A 23,035-nucleotide genomic window follows, 5' to 3' on the forward strand; every position below is an offset into this window, starting at 1 on the left:
GGAAGGGACCTCAAGGACCATGCGGTCCAACCTTTCTTGGCAAACTTGTATGCAGGGAGGACATTTCCTCCTTTTTAAAGACAGGCTCTGTTTTTAAATTTCCGTATCATTATACCTCGGAATTAAGGAACCGTTTGGCTGGCATTTGGTCAGTAAATTTCAGGGGAAAATCCTCTCCCCACTTGAGTTATCCTGGTGTGGGATCAGTGGGGTTAGCTCAACCCCAGGAATGGTCAAAATACAAATTAACTTTGAGGGGAGGGGGGAAAGGGCATTTTCCACCCCTCCCTCCTTTTTAATCAGCAGAAAGAAACCCAAGTTGTCTATTTTAATGTGCCAGGTTTCGGAAGACAGATTGGCTGCCAGGGCAGAAGTGGCAGTTGGCGTTGGACAAGTGTCCGGAGCAGTTGGCTGCTGCCCGCGCTCAATCTCTGCGTTCAATAGAGGTTTCAAGCCCTGAATGTGCGGGAGCAGGTGATGGCAGCCAGGTTATGTCCCTGTCAAATTAGAGAGCCCAGAATACTGATAAGCCATCAAGTCGTTAAAGCCCATTTCAAATGGAGTCACTTCAAATGAATGGAAATTAATGGAAAGGGATAATGGAAATCATTGGCTTCAAGAGAGATATAATGTATTTAGTTTACATGTGTCTTAATGGAAATTGATGATCCTCATTTTGAATTTAATGGAATTCCTGCAATCTTATTGCAATGTAATAGAAAATGATATTCTGTAATTGAAAATCAATTCAGATAATTCCTATTAATAATTAACACTCCTATCTCGGAATCGTCTAACATCTATAATTTAGCACAAGGGAAGGAGTACATCTGACAGCGAGGGGAGGCCGAGCTCTGGCTTTCAGGTGTGCAGCCTGCTGAGAAAATCCAGACCTGAGCTGAGCTTATGTTCCCCTGGGTGAGCTTATGTCCCCTGGGCTGGGAGCAGCTCCGTGGGCGTGAGCTGAACTGAGCTCTGTGATGGGGTCATTGGCTCTTTGGGGGGTTTTCTCCCTTTCTTGTGCAGTCACATCTGACACTTTGCCCTGCAGTGGTCAATAAAACAGAGCATGTTTGCATGCGATGTGTGTTTGGGTGCCACATTGGGAAAAGCGCGGTCAGAACCGCTCTACCTCAGTGCTTAATCCCAGATGAACTCGAGCACCAGTTGTATGAATGGAATTAAATGTGGATTGAAAATGAAGTGTAGGTTAAGGTGTCTCTTCCCCTCCTTTTTCTGCAAAAATCCCAGCACTGCCATCGCACGGACTCTTGCTGTGTCTTGTGTCCAGCTCTGTCCTGCTCTGTTCAGTCTTTCTCGGGTGGATTGAGGACTCAGGCTCCCGCTGAGGGTGGTGGGTGAGCCGAGGTCATCGCCCATCACCTTCTCAAGGCTCTAGTGCTGAGGATAAGGAAAGTGAGGACTTATTCTTGTTGTTTCATTTCTCTGAGTTTAAAAGGACAATGTTTATCATCTATAGTCCCGACCCGCCTCATTTCTTCCATTGCCTGTTGAGGGCACCTCGCTCATCCAGTCCCAGGCGTATGTAACGCTACTCAAGATAAAGCCCGTCCCATTCCCTATCTGTGCTTCTCCATCTCCCAGCAGCTGTTTTGAGCGCTTAGGGCAGTTTGCTCTCTCTGGAGAGGCGGCAGCGGCACCCTTGCCCTTTGCCTGCGGGCGCAGAGGCAGCAATGAGCCTCCACCACCTCCCGCTCCCTGGGCATTTGTTAAAAGGCTGAATTTTACTGCCTTGTAAACTTGCTGGGGGAAAAAGCCTTTCTGGGCAGGTGTTGAGGTCCGATGTTGCATTTGGTTCCTACTCTAAAAAATGTTTATTATAAAAATAACAAACTCCTTCCATTTCCCTACCAACTCTCTATTCTTTTCAGACAATACAGGTGAGGCAGAGGATGTGTATCATGGCCTGGATTAAAATACAGCTCTGTTTGGAGCGTTATGTGAAGCCCTGGGAATGTGCTTGGGAGGAGGAGGGAGCGCAGCACTTGGCTGGGTTTGGCTGTTAATTCCCCGGCTCAGTAAACAAGCGTGTTCCGAAGAGAACGGCAGCACAAAAAGCATTTCAGCTGATAAGTAATGGCACCGTGGTGCAAGGATTTTAATTGAGAAGCTTTTTTGTTCAGGAGACTTGTACATTAGCAGCATTTAACAGCACAAGCACCCATTTTCCATTTCATTTTCAAACTACCAATTCTAAATAATTCAAAAATAATTCCCCCGAACGCAACTTTTGTCAGTTTTTACAATGAGATTATTAAGCAGTGTCACTTGAACAGCAGCTCCTTTCCTAATTATACATTCAAGTCCGTAGGAATCTTCCTTTCTTTTTAATTACTCTTTGACACTTGATCTACAGAATTTTACTGCTGCCAGTCATTGTTTATTCTTTTTTCCCCCCGTTTCCTCCATTAAACTGATTCACTCAAGTGCTTCTCTCTTAGAAACTTGCAGTGTTGTTGACTTTTAGAATGGCTGTGGAGCAAAATCGTCCTGCTTTCGCACTCGAGCTTGAGAGGGAGACTGAAATATTGCGTGAGTTCTGCTTTAGCAGCCGTGTCTGGGCGACTCTTTGTTCTTCTGGAGATGAAGCTGGTTGACGTCATTTAGGCTGCTCTGTTCCAGGGAAGAAATATCGATCCTGGGCTGGCAGGAGCCGGGGATCCGCTCCTGGATTGTCTGCGTCTACCAATGGTGGTAGCAGGTATTGAAGTCTATTAATGATGCAAAAAGCTGACAGTGACTGTAGTTTTACTTGGTGCATTTTAACTTCGTGAGATAAAAAAGATCTGGTTCATGTCTGAAAGCAGCTGAAAGATGATTTTCAGGTCGTCTTAGACTATTCTTTTAAAGGACTTAGCCTGGAATTTAACAAGAGCTTGCTATTGAGCTCACTGAAACCAGGGAATTATTTATGAATTCCAAGTTAAACGTTTCTTCTGGATCCCCAGGCAGATATTTCACACGCACCTTCCTCCTATTTATAACAGCAAATGGCATGAATTTCATCACGAAATCTCCATTTCAGCAGGTACTACTTAGCATAGTTGTTTTTAAACAAATAAGGTGCGTTCTCTGTTTGATCAGCGTGAAGGAGGATGCGATTTTAATCGATGAGATAATTTGAGGTTCCTTGCCCCAGCTGATGTGATAATTCTGTCAGTCTGAAACCTGTGCCCTGTTTTGCATTGTTTTACCGCTTGTTTAATTCAAAGGCGCCCAGACGTTTCTGCGTATTTGTGCCTAATATAGACTCTGTGACACGGTGTTGGGCGGAGGATCCTCAAAGTAGGGCAGCATCACACGCTGCTGGGAGACTGGCACCTGTGTCATATCTCTTTAAATGCCTCTCTGAAAATAGAAAATAAACCATTCTGAGCAGAAAACTGACAAGGGGGAGGGAAGGTGAATAATTGAAATAAAAGCGTAACGTCTGCTTTGAAATATTCACCACAGCGCGAGTAGCTGTAGGAACTTCAGAGGGAAATGATTCAGGAGGAAGTTTCAAAGACTCTATTAGGCGGTGAAGTTATAAAGTTCTTTCCCCCGAGGATGCTGCAGTGGTGGCTGCGCATTGTATCATCCCTTATTGCTCCTCTGTTTGCGCCATCACTGTAAATACTTGCACGCGTGGATTTCACCCACGCTAATATTTTCAGGTCTTTGCACCCACACTAGTATTTTCTAGAGTAACTATGGGCAATGCAACTGATCTTGGATGTGCATCCTGACCATCACGTATTGCATGTCCACATTATGTATTTATAAACGTTGAAGATGTCTAAAAGCGCACAAGGTCGCACGGCTGGATTTGGTATTTCTATGCATGTACGGTGTATCTGAAACCCGCCGCGGATAATTCCGGGGGTCTCTGGGGCGGCTGCAATGGAAATGTTGAAAGGAACCAACTGGGAGCGTGGTGAGAACAGGGACCTTTTGAGCTGCTGTGTCCATGTGACCCGTGGCCGGGATATCATAATCTCTGGCGTTTTTAAACAACTTAGTGTCTCGGTCAAGGGGTACAGTAGCAAGCAAATGGATTTAATTGTAAGTGAACTGTTTTTCCTAGGGATTTTAGGTATACAATTTCTGGCAAAACACTTTAGATGATAAGTGCTGTTTCTGATTTTATTTTTTCTGAAGTGGATTCAGGTAAAGAAAAACCTTCATTATCATGTGAGTTTAGTAATAGCTGTTCCTCTCAGAGCCAGGCTGAGCTGAAGTGTATAATAATACTGCTACAAGGGAGTGATTTTCACTAGGTAGAGAAAATATGACATTTTCGTGTTTATAAGATCATTTTGTTATGTGCAAGCTATGAAGTGCAATACGGGGTCAGCAACTCCAAATGAGCTCATTACTGAGGATGCTCTGACCTGTTTGATGCGCTGGCGCGAGGAGGAGAATCTGCCTTTCCCTGCGCTGGGCTGCGTGATGCTGGGAGTGGGATGAACGGCCCTGGATCGCAGCCCCGTCCCACCAGCTTTACCAGGGGGAGGACTGGCGGATTGGCTTTGTTTCTGCCTGCTGAATATTATTATTATCAGTTATAATATGTGCTGTAGCTGTAGTAACCACAGCCTTCCCTGCATCCTCTACCCCCTCGCATCTTTTCTCGCAGGCCGTCCCTGGTTCTGCGCTTCCCACCCTGAGCGCAGCGATGCTCAGCACCCAATTGGAAAAATTAAAGTGATTTATTTTCTTACTAAGGAACCTTTATTCCCTTTAATCGTAACGAGGGGACTTTTCTGCTCGCCATCAGAAATCTAGATGTGATGCACAAGTGATTTGTTTGCTCGGGAGGCGGCACAAAGCGAGACAGAAAGCCAGGCTGGCGCATTAGTGTGGGAGAAACGATGTCTTTTGGAGACGCGGCCTCTGAAGTGCATCCATGTGCTGAAACAGAATCAGCCAGAAGAAACTTGTGATCAAAGCACGTGTGTGAGAAGGCAATGGAAGTGAAATGGGAGATTAAATGTATGAGACACAGTGTGAAAAGGAGCGGTGAGGGGCTCTGGAGCTGGGGAACGCAGCCAAGACAGGAACCGAGGTAAATGGAAAGATGAGACAGACGGCTGCCAAGGGGGGAAAGGGCTCACTGGCGGACATTGGGGCAAAAAGTGGAACAGAGAATTTTAGACTTGTTTAAATAAAGCAGACACATAAAGGTAGCATGTAAACCCCGCAAAAATTCATGCAGAATATAGAAAAAAAAAGATGATGAGCTGCAAGTAGCAAATAAGCACACTCGTGATGCGGCAGGTGCAGCTGAGTGTCGGCATCGATAGACAAGCGTAATACATGGAGGAGACAGAAACACCACGGAGATGAGTTCATCTCCCGAGGGACAGGAATTGGTGAATAAACGGGACCTTCCAGGCTCCGGAGTTGATGGAGTTGCTGTGGTTTAGGAAAACATCTGTCTATGCAGCACACGCCGTGTTATCGTGAGCCGCTCCTGCAGGTGGCTGAGCACCCAGCCTGCCCGGGGAGCGCAAAATCGCCTTTTACAGCGAGCAAGGCAGGAACGACCATCCTGACCCTGGTGCTGTTGTGTAAGGTGATGAAATGCCATATTGCGGCACGGTACAAGGAACAACGTGCTGGCACCGTAATTAAATACTCCTGGTCACTGGCAGTGTACAGCCAGCTCAATATCATCTCAAAATATATGCTTATATGTAGTTTTTCTCATGGCTCAGGTCTCCTATCACTGATGTCTTCCTTGGTGTTAGGCAGTTCCAGCCAGTCTTCCATTACTCTAACAAAGGTTAGAGGCAATTATTATGAAAAAAAGCATAAAACAGCCGGAGGGAAGTGACCGATGCGGGTGGTGAGGACACAGCCCCCGGGGGAGGGACAGACAGACAGACAGACGGACGGACGGATGTGTCCTCCTCTCCTGCAGATCTTGGTTATGCCTGTGGCTTCTCTCAGCCTTTCAGTTTTCAAACCATGACACAAATGTTTGTTCTTCACAGCTATAAACATATTATTAAGAAGCAGTAGATCAGAAATACTGCAGTTTTTATACCATATAGCTTTTCTGCCATGAAGACATTCCAATTGCATTTTGTTGCCTCTGATGAATCTCTGGGCCCAGAAGGAGCAGATCTCGGGAGCTCAGCTCCAGGGACATTGACAAAGCTCTACAGGTTGCAATGTTTCCATCTCCTCTGCCTTGCCAGGCAGACATTGCCACATGTGGGTTGAAAGTTGGCTATTTATTTAGTGCCTCCACCCCGCATAGTCCCAATAGCAGTGAACACAGTGACTGGAACTGGATCTGATAACAGCTCGTCCCAGCTGCGGGATGCTCAGCCCTCCTCTGGACCAGAGCTGGTTTTCCATCCTCACTCCCATCTGAGATCTGTTAGAGGTGAATGTGGCTGCACTCAAAATACACAACCCTCCTATTTTCACTTTTAAAATGTAAATTAGTCATTCTTGAACATCTTCCAGGCGAGTGGTGACTCATCAGCTGTTGAACTGGTTAAAGCTTGTGGAAAAAAATGTACTTGTTGAGGAATGATTGTTAAAAGCCATTCTTTACAACATAATTATCGTGTCTGATATGTTTTCCATTTTCTGTGGCAAATGTCATGCCTTTCTGCACTAATCCAATCGTATTGGAAAGCCATATAAAAATATTATCAAAATGGATCCGAAAGCCAGTGACCAAAAGTCTCAGGTGTGTTCTGCTTTGGAAATGATAAAGGCTTGTAGCTAGTTACCATTTTTTATACGGAAAAAAAAATGTTATTGTAGGAAATGAAATTAGGAGAGAATGCAAATGAAAGAGGTGGTTTGGTCAAACATTTCTGAAGTTAAAATGTCCCGTTTCCATCAATATAGCGGTGGCTGTTCGTTCTGCTGAGGTGCTGCTGCCGTATCGAAGCCCCTTCAAGTTTCAAACTCGCCTTTGGAAACCTTTTCATTTTGTGTTTCCTTTGCAAGGGCAGCTATTGATTTGAGACTGAATAATGTTTTTAAAAAGGATTCAAGAGGGATAATAAAACAGGAAGGAGTTTTGCTGTGATAGATCAACCTATAATCTGTAAATCAATGAAAAACTTTATTTAATGGTTTGAAAACTAAATGGATTCAATCTAATTAACTCTGCAAGCTGTAAAAGAGATTTATGATGATTAGATTCTAATACATATTCCCTGAAGGCAAGATAAAGTTGTTTCTCTCTTAACCAAAGATTTCATCCCCTCTCTATTTGCCCCCCAACTCAAAAATATAGTTTTAGGGAGAAAGAAGAGCAGAGCAGAGGCCGCTTTTGTTAGTAGACTTTATCCGATTCCAGCGTTCCTCTCCAACTTGGCCGTATGTGGTTCTCAGGAGGATGAACTATGTTATTTCCCGTCTGAATCAGAGATCCTGACTTTTCAGGAAAACCAATTGCAACGTGTGTATCTGCTTCCTCAGGTGCACCTGTAGCCGCCTCCTCCCGTTTCTGCCCATTGAGCATCCTCCGTGCCCTGAGCATCCTCCGTGCCCTGAGCATCCTCCCCTCAAATCCCTGCACTCTTCCTCCTTTGCCGTTTGCTCGCGTGCGTGAGCTCCTGTTCCTGTTGATCCTGCTTGTTCTGCGTTTGTGGGAGTTGTTTTGAAACACTTTTGCATTGTTGGAAAATACTCTAATGAATTCCTCCAGTGCTTCGAGATCCATAAATGAGACACATTGCTCAACAGCGCATTTATTTGATTGTCTAAGTTTCAGAGGAAAAGCTTCGTTAGTCAAAAAATAAGAAAAAAATAAAAACAGACTACATGTATAGATGTAATTAAATTTTTGCTGCAAAACACAGGGTTTGTCCAGTGAAGATCCCAGTGTTGACTTTTTCCTTCCCTCTTTTGCTTTCGGAGAATTGCAGGTCCCAACTAATCCCTCCCTTTATGCACAGTAAACGGAAGGAGGGAGGATGAAATCCTGCGAGGTGCTGTTCTGGCAGCCCCCACCAGTCGGGGGTCCTGGGTCGGGGCAGCGCGATGCTGCAGCGTACTCTGAGCTGGGCTTTTCTGAGCTGGGCTTTTCCAAGCCTCTGCAGTCATTAAGCCCTTATTTTCTGTGTTTTGTGGATTTGGGCTGAGCTGTGTCTTGCAGCACATAATGCTTGCAAGCATGTATGTTTATATAATATGCAGCCATAATGTATTTATAGTTTCTGTCACTGTACAGTCAAGCATCTGTTCTCAACTGTGACGCAGTTCAGCCTTTGCTGGAGCTTCGGGTGGGTTTGCTGCGAATGAGTGAGCAGATAGCCCAGATCTCAGGCACGTTATGTGCTGATGTGTTTTCAAGATTTACCTTTCGGGAGCACGGCAGCCAATGCAAAACCCGGCACAGCAGCTCTGTAGCTGCCATCCACTATTTGTTATATCCGCCTGGCACCAGCTGCAGGTCCCTCCTCCCGCCTTTACAGATGAAATTACATTCACAGTATCACAGTATGTTTGGGATTGGAAGGGACCTCAGAAGATCATCCAGTCCAATCCCCCCATGGAGCAGGAACGCCCAGGTGAGGTCACACAGGAACATGTCCAGGCGGGTTGGAATGTCTGCACAGAAGGAGACTCCACAACCCCCTGGGCAGCCTGGGCCAGGCTCTGACACCCTCACCCCCAACAAGTTTCTTCTCATATTTAAGTGGAACCTCTTGTGTTCCAGCTTGATCCCATTACCCCTTGTCCTATCATTGTTTGCCACCGAGAAGAGCCTGGCTCCATCCTCATGGCACTCACCTTTTATATACTTACAGATGTTAATAAGGTCCCCTCTTAGTCTCCTCTTCTCCAAACTAAAGAGACCCAGCTCCCTCAGCCTTTCTCCATGTCTTGAAAACATGAGTGGGAGCCACTTTTGAAATGATGTTCTGTTCTTTATTTCTGTTTTCTTTTCCTAAATGTGCATCGTTCCACATTTAGGTGAGCCACACGTGCTGTAGATACTCCCCCAACTCCATTTGTCGCTCCAGGGCAGCTCCTTTGCAGGAGATTGCTCGGCACGTTGTTTTTGTTTTAAAAATGGTTGCATCAGTTTTCTTAATTAAGAATTTTTTTTCTTAATTAAATCTTTAGGCAGGCTGGGTAGCTGCGCTCATCGTTCCCAGCTCTGGGGATGTATCTCCACCGATAGGTGCCTTTGGAGGCCAAGGCTGGGCTGGGAGGTGACACGAGCCTCCATTTAACTCTGGAGGTGAAGGACGCGGAGCCTGGGCTGGGACTAAATACAGAGACCGGCTGCTTCTGGGGTCTGGAGCTGAAGGGAAAAACGGAGCGGGGCAAGGGCTGCCGTCCAGCTGTCATTCCCCGTTCTCGTGCGGCTCCTCGTGCCTTTGCTCTGGTTCTGCTTTTCCTACCCAGTCGGTGGAAATAGGGCAGAAATGCACAGAAATGGATGTGCGTGCGGGGATGATGGGAATGCTGCAGGTAGCAGTGCCGCGGGACAGTCTGTGTGGTGGTCTTTGTTATAGACACAAGGTGACTTTCAAGGTGATTAAAAAACCAACTTGGGTATAATGTACTAAAGGACAAGACACGTGATTGTTTCTACCTTTTAAACCCAACCTTCTGGTTGGCCCTGGCCTGACTCCATTGAGGGGTCTCTCACGTCAGGCTCTGTGCATTGTCTCCAATGTCGAAACACATCTGGCACAGCTGCCCTGGTTTAAGATAAACCGGACAAAGCTTCTCCCAGTTTTCCATTTACCTCACCAGCTCTTCACCTGCAGCATCTTTCAGATCTCCTCCTGGCCGCGGTGGAGGACCCAGGTGTTATTGATGGGAGAGAGCTGCTCCGGGTGATCGGAGCAGGAGGAGACGGTGCCTGGCCCAATAAACGTCAGTGGAAAACACCTCGCGCGAGTGTCAAATCGCAGAAGCGCTTGTGCAACTTCATTTTTCCCCGGCACAGCATCCTTGCTGGTAAATGGGAGGTCGTGATGGGGTTGTTGCTGCAAGGGAGAAAAACAATTCCTGGATGTTTCACAGCTCCGCAGTGACCAGCTGCACGGGGGACGTGATGTCCCAGTTTCCAGCTGCTCCTTTCTGGCCAGCTCACTCATGACAGTGTTTTTATAGGAAGTTTAATGCAGATAGAGATGAGCTGTATCAGGTTGGAGGAAAAAACATTACACCTCCTTTCCTAAGTTATAGATTAAAAAAGTAAGGCAATGCTCGGAAGGAGAGGAAAAACCAAACCTGCCACAGTATTCAGGGAAAAGTCAATGAGAAAGGCCTCCCAGGCTTGTGAATCTATCCAGTCCATTCACCGGTGCCAGGAATCTGAAGCACATATTCTTTTTATAGTAGTTTTGCTTAATCTCTGGCTGGTGGTGGCTCCTAGAGCCCATCCGTCTGCTGGGTGCTGAACGGGAGCTGCAGAAACAGTCAGCGGTCCTGCAATTAGACCCGGGAGGAGCTTTACCTTCCCAGAGCTTTTGCTGTGCTTCAAAATCATACATGATCATACATAACGCCCTTCTCCTGGTTGCTGAGGCATGGGCTGTTCAGGCTGTGCACCTTGCCCAGGACCACCAGAGCAGCCTCTTCCACTGGGAGATCCCTGTTCCTTGTTTGAAGTGCTGGCTGAAGGATCCAGTGGGGGGACAACGTTCCATTCTCTGCATTCCTCTGAGCTCTCCTGGCTGGATCTCTCATCTTGGTTATTCACCTCAGATTACTTTTGGATTTTCTTTTCAGTTTTGCAATTCAATATATATCAAAAGCCTCTTCTTATTCTGCTGTGTCTTAAAGCTCGTGTGTTCAGGCATTCATTCCTGCCTTCCCCGGTGGAGTTAAGGCACTGAGTTTGTAAACCCATCACTTGTTGGCTTTGCATGTCTTATTCGATCCGCTGCAGAATATTTATGTCTCCTGTTCTCCCCCAGTAATTCCCCCACTCCCCCATCAATAACGGGATGGCTGTGTTCTGGGCTGTGTGTGCTGTTAATTTTTCAAATCGCATTTCTATGTGCGCTGATCTTTCCCTTACCTGCAACAGCACCTCAGTCAGGGACAGCTGCTTTTGTTCTTTAAATCGCACAGGGCAGAGCAACCAAATATTTGCTATAAGCGTAGTGGTGGGTTTGCTTCAGCCGAGTAGCCGAGCACGTGTTTCATTTTGATTTATTGCAGTAACTTTGGATTCCTGCCTGTTGAAGCCCTGATTCCTCCAGGTGCTTCGAGTGTGTACTTTGAGTATTGGTTGTGTTTCTGGTACTTCAATGGTACCGGTACCTTTGGAGAGAATAATTCAGCCTCCATATGAACAGAATAATGTTGATAACTTAATAATTTTTAATTCTTTTTTTAAATTTCTACTTAACCTAAATCTGGACTGGAAATGACAGTATCTGGAGCTGGCTGCTACTGGTGCTTATGGGGCAATGGAACCTCGTACCTCGCTGCGTTTTGAGGGAGATTGTAGTGAGATTGTAATAAAAGAGGTTTATTGGCTTATAAAATTTATGGAGCAGAGAGAATTGGTACCGAATGGAGGTTTTTGGCCACTCACCTTTCTAACTTGTTTTTACTCCTTTGTTTGTACACGAGCAAAGTGTGTTTGCAGTGCGTCTGATTCCTTATCCTGCAGTGAGGACCTGGGGCACGGCCGGCGGGACGAGGGAGCTGCGGGTTCAGAGCTCAAAGAGGAAAACGCTGCTGAACTCCTGCAATTTGTGTATTTCCCGTGAGACAGGACATTATATGAAGATAGAACACGGTGCAAATCATGTTTGTGGGCAGCAAAAGCCGACTCGCACATGCTTTGTATTTCAGTCTGTTTGTTGTAACTAATCCAGCTTTTATGATCCTTTATATCAACCTTGTGTTTTAAGTGTTCTGTTGTTGTTGCTGAAAAAACGCAGTTTAGCGATAAGTAGATTGCTCCCATTTTCTCCTAATGACAGAGTACAATAATATTGTTAAATTTGCTTTCTCATTTATACAACATCATTTTGAAATCAGATCTGAAAACATCTTTTTCCTTGCTTTTAAACCTTTCTTCTCCCTTCCCTTTGATACTAGGTTTTTATTAACGATCATTTAATTACATGTAAGGCATTTTCCGGTAGAACTTTTGAGAAGGAAGGTTTTCACAGCAGCCTTGTCTTGCACTGTAAAACAGAAGTGATTTTTCTCCAATCTTAATTCATCATTTAAATGCACAGTGCCTCACTCGCTCTTGTCGCACAATTGACTGCTGCGCACAGGCTCTGATTTTAGAAGACTGGTGTCTGTGTACCTTGGACCAGTTGTCACTAGGCTCTTTTGAGGACAAGGGGCGTCAGTGCCAGCTCCTGCAACTTATGAATGTTCCAGGGTCCTGTGGCCACCTAAACACAATGATAAATAATAATGTATTGGACAAGAATGACTCTGGTGGCTGCAGTGAACTTGTTGCAATCAGGAGTGAGGGTTTCAGGTTTGCGTGGATGCTGAAGGAACGAGGGTTTGAATTGGAGTACTTTGGAGTACGGGGTCCAGTTCTGGGCTCCCCAGTTTGAGAAGAACAAGGAACTACTGGAGGGAGTCCAGGGAGGGACACAAAAATGCTGAGGGGTCTGGAGCATCTTTCTGATGAGGAGACTGAGGGAGCTGGGGCTGTTGAGCTGGAGAAGAGAAGCTGAGAGGGATCTGCTCAATGGGATCAATAGCTCAGGGTGGGTGTCAGAGGATGGACCAGACTCTGTTCAGTGGTGCCCAACACCAGGGTGAGGGGCAACGGGCACAGACTGAAGCACAGGAGGCTCCATGTGAACATGAGCAGAAACTTGTTTGCTGGGAGGTGCCAGAGCCTGGCCCAGGCTGCCCAGAGCGGGTGTGGAGTCTCCTGCTCTGAGACACTCAAACCTGGCCCCACCTGTGTGATCTGCTCTGTGACCCTGCGTGAGCAGGGGGTGCACTGGGGGATCTGCAGAGGTCCCTTCATCCCCAGCCAGTCTGGGATTCTGTGGCCTCCTGGTGCTCCAGAGCATCCCTTGGGCTGACCCAGCTCCCACATCCATTCAGCAGCGAGCTGATTCAAGGGAATCTTTCCACGGTTTTTGACCACTGTTCATTTTGTTGCTTGTTTTACGCTCTAGGTTTCTTTGTGATCCTTTAAAAAAAAAAAAGAGCAAGTGGTTTTTAATAGCTTCAGCAATTAAAATCCCTTTATTGAGGAGAAAGAGGCCACAGTCATTGGGTCCTCTCAGGTGGTGTATCTGTTCCAAGAGCTCCCTATGAGGGCTGGTCGCTGCAGAAGTCCTTGCAGAGTGGCTTATTTATAGAGAAACTTGTGGGAGTTCCTAATTGTCTGTGAAATCTCATCCAGCCAGATCCTTGCACAGCCCGTATGTCCCAAATTGCACCTAACCGCCCCAATTTGAAGCAGCGTCTCTCTGGAAGATGCTCGGTGTGAAGGGCGAGAATTTCGTCCTCTTCAGCATCCGAGGCGCAGCCTGAAAGCGGTTACAGATTCAACCCAGTTTGTGTTTAAGCTGTAGTGGGAATAAAGAACTAGCTTATATATGTACTTGAAAAATTATTGGTGATAGGTTTGCATTTAAAAACGGGAAGGATTATGAGTTTGATTTGTATTTATTACAGCAAACTAGAAGCTAGATCAATGCCACACTACACCCTTGTTATAAACGGGAGCCAGTTTTGAGGCTGTGCTTTGAATTACAGATGTAACTTCCTACTGAATGATAGGCAATAATCACCAAGATGAAAAGAAAACAAAGAAGAAAATGAAGTTAGTTAAACAAATATGTGGCATATATACTGAGTAGGTAGTTCTGAACGTGGAGCTGAGGTCTATGTGACCGATGCCTCTGATAAATATTCATGTCTGCATATGTATACACATCCTGCCAGCAGCTTCAGCAGTGGGTAGAGATCTGTAAATTCCAAAGCTCAGCTCAGGCCTGGGCTGAGCATCATCCCGAGCTGCTCCCCCTCCCCACGGCGCTGGGTACCAACTCCAGAGGGGACCCGCTGCCTCCCCCTCTGCACTGCAGGGGTGCCTGAAAATCCAGAAGGGTCCCTGTGCCACCTGGCTGCTGCCCCAGCCCTGGCAGCCGAGCACTGAGAGGTCACTCAGGGATGGGGGACCCACCTAGCTGGTGGCACTTGGGCTGTTTGGCCATGGATGTGGTGAAGGAGAGACAATATAGCTCCAGGCAGCTGGAAGAGGCGATGGCAGCAGGTAACTGGAGAGCAGGTGGGAGTTTGTTTGCAGGGGACTGAGGATGTGGGTTTGGAGTGAGGATGGATGGAGGAGACCAGGAACTGCCCAGAACTTGTGGGTCTCACTGGGTGCCTGTGCCCAGAACAACCACAATAGCCATGACAGCCCCAACGTCGAGTTCTCCTTCCTCCAGCATCCTCGTGAACGCCACCGGCTCAGGAGTCCAAAGGCTCCTTTGCGGAGGAGAGGGCAGGGGCGGCTGCCAGCCCCTTCTCTGTCAGCGCAAAAGGTGGAAGAGACATTGTTGAAAGCATCTGCTTCAGGATTTCTGAAGCTGTTGCTGGATTCTGTCCAGATGAATCTAAATTGGAAGGTGTTGCAAGCGCCAGATGGAGCAGGGATATGTAGCAGAGGAATATGAAAGGCTTGGAAATATGGGCAATATCTTTAAAGATAAACACAGTAAAAGAAAAGTTTAACAGGCCTTGAGGGGAAGAAACCAAAGACCTGGTCCTCGGTGGGGAAGAAAGGACATAAAAGGAGCAATGACAAAGGACACCGTAGCTATAGAGCAGGTTGGAACATTTTCAGTCCCATTTTTTGATCTAAACATGGCTGGTTTACTGTTGTCGAACACTTGTATTCTATTTTATCTATTAGTACTGCCGCAGCTTTGATGCATGAGAAGAGTGAGAAACAAGTTGATGCTTCTGCCTCAGCGCTGGCCTGGGGAGCTCCGCTCCTCCTCCTCTCCCTCGGTGCTCCCCGACCTGCTCCTCCCTCCTGCTCCAACCAGGCACCTCGGGGACTCGAGTGTCTCTCCTGTATCTCCCCCAATGCTGGCAACTTGCATTTGAAAGCTGGATTTTGGGTATAACTCCTTATGAGAAGATGCAAATGATTTTGTTGTGTTGCGTGACAAGAAGATTGCAATTTCTGTGAAAGGCCGTCGTGGCTGGTTATGTTAGCTGCTGTAAATCGGACCTGCGAGTGCACAGCAGAGCTGGGGGTATGTGCGTTGCCACCCTGAGATAAACACAACTGATAATGTTGTATTTATAAATAGCAGCCTCTTGGAGATTTGCTTGTTTGGTCGGGTTCACAAAAATGAGAGAAACTCAATCTCCATCTCACTTCTATCCTTGGCTACCACTAACACCACCTCCTACGATGCTTCTGCATCGTGTCGCTTCTGCTGGAGCTGCTGTCCTTTGCATGTGGGGGGCATGAACAGCATCTAAAAAGAAAACGAAAAGGCGGGAAGCAAATAAAAGCTGCTGCTTGCAGGGTAAAACCAGGCTCGTTCTGAAGTGGTCTTTCCACATCACCGCACTTAATCCATGTTGAAACAACCCTTTGCAGTATTTTTTCCTCCTTTTTGACTGCGTGTGTACGTGACATGCCACAATTTCTTTAAATTATTAGTGCAGAGGGTGAGAGAGGCTGGTGTGATTAGCTGAAGTGCATCACCTGGTTTTGACGCTTCCCAGTGTTGCACAGAAACACAGTTGACCAAGGATGGTGATGTACTTGGGTTTCCAGTGTTACAGAGGTTTCCTCATCCTTTTCAAACACCGGACCTCAGATGTAGTTTAGGATGCACTTTATGTTTATCCAACTCCAGTGTGATAGAGCAAATGCCATTTGAACTAGTACTGTATACTCTAAGGTTTGGATTTATTGGAGATGAGCAAGATGTTCTCATCTCATCAGCATCGCTTCCATACATACATTTTGGGCAGCGTCCATGGAGGTTGTTACTCAAGAGCAGAAGAATACTGCACAGAAATGCTTAAGATGATGGTCACTGTAATAGATAAATCAGTTTTTTTAGCAAGTGCAGTAGATCTACATTAAAATCCTGAATTATGTACTTGAGTGCACATCGCAACAGAATTTGGCTATAATTTGACGTTCATCTGGATGAAAGTCATTAATAGTAATTATCTCTAGGAACAATTTTCATTAGGCTAATCCAACTTTGAGCAAGTGTCCCTTCTGGAAAAAAAACTCCTCCTCAAATATATTGAGACTATTTTTCACCCAAATAGTTCTTATTTACTAAATCCCTCTTTGTTGGTATTACCCCAGAAATGACGGTGCTGTCCTAGACTCTGCTTCCATTGCCATTTCTGTTTGTATCGGATGTAATGCTGTGTCCAGTGTTTGCTAAAGGAATTTGTCAGCACCACGGAGGGAATAAATGAATTGTGATTCCGAAAATAATTGCAAAACTGGATGTTGCAGCTGCATTTCCAGAGGGTGCAGAGCAACCGGCCGCCCTGTCGCAGATGTCCCGAAGCTGCGGGGCCGTGGCTGGGTTGTCACCTCCCGTGAGCAGCTCCCGGTGCTGGGAGCTCCATCCCGGCGCTCATCACAAACTATTAACGTTATGGTCTGGCCAGCAGGTGGAAGCAGAGAAAAAAGCCTCCGCGAGGCTCCTGCACATCTCCATGCTGTTCACACAGAAGCTGTTTTCTTCTGAAATTGCAAACCATCAAGGGCTACAAAATACTGTGTAATTTTGGTGAGCCTTGCGTCTGGTCCAGAACAGACTGACCTGTGTGAATTTTAAACCAGCATCTCTGTCGTTGATCATTACCAGTGGGGTTTTATTAGTTTCAGTTTTTCTCTTTTTTTGCATCAGAAGCAATAGGAAAGCAAACTTGTTCTTGCACCCTGTCTTTTGCGTTGCTATTTATTAAACTGAGTTGCTGTTTCCCTGAAATATAAAAGATCTTTGAGCATCTGGCACGATGTTATATACATAGGTTCGATATTAGTCTGCTGTGGTACCAAAGTTGGCAATACCAGGGTCAGATTTAGTTGTTGAGGATCCCGTGAGATCTCTCTTAAAGCTACTTCTCAGTACATGGATACTTGGCTATTAGAAGTGCTGTTGCCTTCTCCTGTCCATACTTCACCTCTATTCTGGAGCAGTATTACTTGATAATATAATCTAAATGTATATCATGATTCTTTTTCCATGGGAAATGATTTAATTTCTTTGTAATTGCAGTAGATTGTAGCTTTATGATTTCCAAGTATTGGCTGCATTTGCAGAGAGAGGGGAAAAAACATTACAAAAGGAAATAAATACAAAAACGTAAAGCTATGTGCATAATAAAAGCGCATTTGAGCTTTAACATGTCATATAATCAATCAGCCATTTCATATACCGACGTCTTCCTGAGCTCAAATACTTTGAAGGGGAGTATCAATGGGAAATCTAGAAAGAGAATAAAGATCCCAAAGCAGGAATGGGTTCACTGCTTTAATGGGTCTTTCTGGCTCTCTCAGCTTTAAGTGTTCTATGCTGGAGAATTTAGGAACAGGAGCTGACAAACTTGCCCGCGTTCCATCTGTGGGAAGGCAACTCGCTGTATATTTTATAACAGCAAGGCAATCTGCATTAATGTTTCAGGTAAAGAGCAGCACAGCCCATAAACACAAGCAGAACAGCAATGACCCTTTGCTGTTTAAGCTGGAATAAAATATCAGGTCATAGATTGTACCATTCTGATTAATGGCTATAAAAGCATCTCTGCAAGCGGGATGGGACAGTTCTTCCCTAGTGAACGAGGAAGACTTTTAAAATTATCCTTAAAATATTTACAGGTTTTTTTATTATTATTTTATATAGGGGGGGAAAAGTTTCTAACCTTGTTAGTGTCATGTGAGGCATGAGAGATCTCTACTAATGGTTGTTCTCACTCTCTTAATAAGAGTGATCTTCATATCAATCCTCAGTTTATGAATTGTAATACAGCTGCTGTAACAGTAGTAATTGCTGAAATTAGTTTGGATGGTTGCATTAATATTCATGCATTCCTGCAACAGCACTGAGCTAATTAGTATCTCTTCTTTCTCTATTATGGTGGCAAAATGGGCCAGAGCAAATCGAGGAGGTTAATTTGTGTGTTGGATGTGCCGGGGGGTCTGAGACGCAAACTGTTGCAGAAGCCTCATCGTTGCTGGAAGTGAGAACTGGGGCTGTGTCCGGGAGCCCCACGTGTTTGTGGGCACAGGGTGATGTGAGGTTTGCTGCTGGGGAACATGGACCCGGATTGTTGGCTGCAATTATTCCACAGTGAGCAGGAGAGCGGCCGGGGGCTGCGGGGAATACTCCTCCGCATTGGCCTACGTATGGAATAGGTGCTCTGAAAGATCTTTCTCTTTTTTTAACCCCAATCTCTAATTTCCATAGTCCTAGAAGATGCCAATGGAAGGACTGAAACTTTCCTGCCTGGTTTAATGAGTTTTGCTGGGGTTTGTTTTGCGTTTTATGTCTCTGAGAGCTGTAAAATGAACGAAACGAAGTTGCTTCCTTGTGTCGGGGGACAGCAGCAAGGGGACACATCGATCACTGCCTTCCTGAGGGTTTTGTGGCTCTGTTCGGTGTTTCGTACTGTATCTGCAGGTGAGGAGCTCTGAAGCGAAGGGTTTGGGGACGTGTTGCCAGGACAGAGTGGCACATTGTGCACAAAACCTGGAGCTCTCTGCGGGACGTTCCAATGGTTTCCCTGCTTGAGGAACCAACCCATGGCAATAGCGCCTCCTAATTCTGAACAGACTGGCACAAAACATCGTGTCGGGTGGGCAGGGACCCCCCGCCATGTGCCTGGTGCAGGTTGGGACACGGTCCCGTTGGCCACATCCCTGGTCCTGAGGGGCTGGGGCTGGATGTGGGGACCTGCAGGAGGCTCTGGGGATGGAGAGAAACCCGTCAAGACATCCGCGAGGGTCTTGTTGTCTTATTCGGGAAATAAATAGTTGAGAGGGATGGTAAAAGAGCAAACACCGGTAATACCCCAATCTGTTTCTCCACCCTGGGAAAAAAACAGAAGGTAGCGGGGAAAGAAAGTGATGTAAGGAGCATTTGTTTCTTCGGTGATATCTCGGGCTGTGCCAGGGACCTTTCTTTAGGGCGTTAAATGAATTTGCCGTTTCCCCGTGGAGCAGCAGGAAAGCTCTCGCCTGTCCCGGGTGCGCTGTGCCGGGCAATGCCCTGAGTTTGCAGGCGATTAAAAACCACAAGCACTGCGGTTGTGGCGACAGTTTCCTTCAGCCTGGATCTCTGCACTGATTAATTTGAGCTCTGCATAGGATTGCTCTTAACTACGTGGTGCCGCTTGTCTGTCTCTGCCATCCCAGGCAGGTCAGGCACAGCAGGGCTGTGCTGGACAGATGGACAAGCACCCACAGGCACCGCAACTCCTCCCACTGCCCAGACAATTCTTCTTTCTGTTTGTTTTTGATGCGAAATTGAAGCTATGTGCTTCACTCAACCTCTTTTCACAAACAAATGAATAAATAAAATAAAGCCATAAAGGTATCAAGCATTCCTCTTGAAAGCTTGAAAGGAAGAAATAAGTAGAAAATGCTATTAGTTCTATTTTTAAAGACTTGCGAGCTGCTTGGATACCATGGTGATGGAATCGGTGTAAGCACCTAGATAGATACAGATCTCCTGCATGTCTGGAATAATGTAAATGGACCGGGCCAGTGTGCGAGTGGAAAGGATTCCTGTTTATCTAGTTTCCCTTCAGCTTTCTGTTATTAAACACGGTGGTTTCCAAGCTGTCAGTATGGATGTTAAAATCTTCTGGCATTTCTGGCTATGCAAAAGTCCTCAGGAAAACAAAGCCTGCAAATCCAGCAGCTCTGTGCCTGTGTTTGCAAGTACAGCGAGTGCCAATTGCTCGCCCAGCAGCCCCAGTAAGTGGAGGGCACTGGGACCGGTGCAGGGGGGACCCTCTGGCTGCAAAACAGAGCTGAGGGTTTGGTGTGGTGCTGCAGAGAGCTGGGCTCAAATCTGTAGTAACGGGAGCATCTCAGTAGTAGATCCTGTATTAGCGGAGAGTGGCTGCCCCAGCAGCTCCAGAAAACCACAGGAACCCTGGGCAGCAGCTCCAGAAACCCACAGGAACCCTGGGCAGCAGCTCCAGAAATCCACAGGAACCCTGGGCAGCAGCTCCAGAAACCCACAGGAACCCTGGGCAGCAGCTGACTGAGCGATGCCAAGGGGAGTTTTGGGGATCACTGAAGCGCGGGGGGGTCCTGTCCCCCTTCCCTGACTGACAGCTGTCATTCCCCAGCCATTAACAGTCATGTTCCTGCCATTTGCTGCCTGCCAGGGAGCTGGCAGCCGGCAGCAATGCGTGGCTACCTCCGGATGCTCCCGGAGCACTGGTGTTTAGGAGGGTGGGGAAAAATTAAAATTAAAAAAAAAATTAAAAAAAAAAAAAGAGGCTTGAGTCACTCAGTTGTGACCATATAATGGCTCTGTATACAAATTAGATGGATTCACATGGCGCTTATCTAAATGAGGTTGCCATTTTACAATGCTAATTTTCCCGCTGGCTGCCCGTGCCGGCAGAGCGCGGCGTTCTCCGGCGTTCTCCGGCGTCCGAGCGCGGTGCGGCGGCTCCGTGGGGCGCGGGGCTGGCACCACCTGCCCGGCCCCCCCGCCAAATGCTGCCCGGAGCCCTTTGAACTGCTTGTAAGGTTGATAACTGTGACTGCAGTAATTAGCGGCAAGTCTGCAGATCTTGATGAAGTATGCACAAGGGGCTTGTTCCTTTGCGCTGTTCTTTCACCCTCCAGAGGAATAAATAACTGGAGGGAAGGGAATTGAAAAGTAAGTAATGAAGAAGGAGGAAATGAAACCCCTGCGCTCGTTTCAAAAGCTGACATCGAGGAATCTGATAGACACTTGCAAGTGTAAAGAGGCGGCGTTCAAAAAGCTGCCAGCATCCTGATAAAAATGCTGTTGTGCCAGGGAGTCAGAGCAGGAGATGCAACAAAGGAACACAGTCGTATGCCGAGCCTTTGAAATAATATCTGGATTTTTATTTGTCATTCATGTTTTATTATGGCTTATCACAGAGAAATAAGACAGTCTCGGTTTGCTTCTTTGTGGGAAAACTCACACAGTGAACACTGACATTTAGCATTTGTGTAGATGCTTTTTCCATTCAAAATACTCAAATATTTTCAAGTGGAGACTAAAGACCTTTTTCCCCTCCTCTCTCCTTCTCCCCCCTCTCCTCATTCTATGGAATCCGGGCTGGAAGAGCTGACCTGCTCTTGCAGTTTGCTCAGCCCTGGGATGGCTTTGGGCCTCTGTAACATGGGGCATGGAGCTTGGCTCTGTTCTGGTGGGGAGGGTGTTCTGAGCATCGCCTGCCGGCCAGTGCTGCTGGGGAACATCACATCCCGTCCCACCATCCAACCAGCTCTTCTTCCTATGGCCCTTCCGGCACTGCTTAATTTGTTCTGGCAGTAGCTAATGAAGACCTGTTATATTCCCACGTTCAAAACGATCTGACACCCGACATTTTGCATAAGCTTTCTTTTAGAAGTAGCTATTAAATGAGAAGGGAAAAAATACAGCGATTTAGGGTATAAACTGCAGAGCACATGCATAAACATGAGGTGATCTCCAAAGTCATGATGCTCATTTTAATATGATAAATACAGATGTGTAATTATTTGCAGAGTGCCTTTCACTGCAGTGTTAATTTTGGGCATCACATCTTCAAGCTGTGCGATGTTGTAGAGCTCCATTGGAGCCAATGGCAATTTTTACCAGCTGAGGTGTTGTGCTCTATGTACAATTTTGATTTCATAGAAGGGAAAATATATAGTATCACATCCTTCTTTCTTGCCGGCAGCTTTTCCTCTGCTCTGCCCCCATAGCTCACTTGTTTAACATGGTTCCTGAAAGTGAACGGCTTTCTCTGCTCCGTTGGCTCGGTGCATTAGCACCTTGCAGGATCAAACCCTCAGTAATGATGAGCAGAAGGACTTTCCAGCATTTGCAGCCTGTTACATGGAGCAGAGATCTTGAAATATTTAGTGCTTTCCTGAAATGGGTTCAGTACTTTTATCTTCTGAGCTTTTTGGGGTCAGAGCCATCTCTTTCATCTTCACGGAGCCGCTTGCCCTCTGCATGCGTCAGCTACGAAATCTCATGCAAAACTTCCAGACGCAGCTCCCAGCAAAATCCCCACAACCGAAAGAGCGTTGAACGTGGAGGGGAAGGTTATCAAAACACAAGGCTGCCTGGGGAGCCCGTTCGTTTGATCTCTGAGAGCCTAAAGCCAACTTTAGGCACAGCAATGGACCAGCCAAGAGCCCGTCCTGTTCCACAGGGAGCCCACGCTGTCAATTTGCTGAAGAAGCAGGCGTTCCAGGTTTTAACGTGTGGGTCTTCCAGGTTCTGCTCATGTTTGCAGAGCACCTGGGTCTTTCCTGCTAAAGGAACTGCAAGGAGAACACTGTCAGGTTGGTTTTGAAACTGGCGTCTTGGCGAAAGGGGCTTTATTTGCACTTGTTCTTCTTTCATTGCAAAGTATAAACAAGCCCAGCTACGTGTGACCATGACGGTGTCGAACAGATCCAGTCTATTGTAACTATTCTGCCATGAGGAGAGAAAACAAACTAGACCTAATTTACTTCAGGTGTGCACCTTGCACGGGCGTTTTCTTTAATTAACAACTGTGTGTAGTATCCTGTGTATTGAATACTGACAGCGATTTACATCACATTTGCACACATGAAACTTCAAAAGGACACTTGGTAGGGAATTGTGGTGGGTTCTCAATGACTGAAAATGATGTTAATGACAGACTAACGCTGGCCGGTTCAGCAATGGTAAGAGAGGCAGATGAGGACTAGGAGGGGTTGTTGTACTCATTGAAAGTGACTATTAGTGCATTTTGCTTTAATTTCATCATAGACATGGATAAGCTTTTTTTTGAAGGACGGGAAGTCTTCTGGACCGTTTTGTTGGTCCGTGCACCCACAAATGCTCATCATTGGTGTGATTTT

The 23,035-nt window shown here is 46.4% G+C and overlaps 1 protein-coding gene across 2 annotated transcripts in view; it reads left to right on the forward strand.

The window, feature by feature from the left end:
* The window catches only part of GRM7 (glutamate metabotropic receptor 7), a gene marked incomplete at both ends in the record, with an annotated part of 242,321 nt that overhangs the window by 48,314 nt on the left and 170,972 nt on the right, over positions 1-23,035 (forward strand). The gene's annotated exons all lie outside the window — the stretch shown is intronic.

Source organism: Nesoenas mayeri (genome assembly GCF_963082525.1).
Source record: "Nesoenas mayeri genome assembly, chromosome: 10".
In the NCBI taxonomy this organism is placed as follows: Eukaryota; Metazoa; Chordata; class Aves; order Columbiformes; family Columbidae; genus Nesoenas; species Nesoenas mayeri.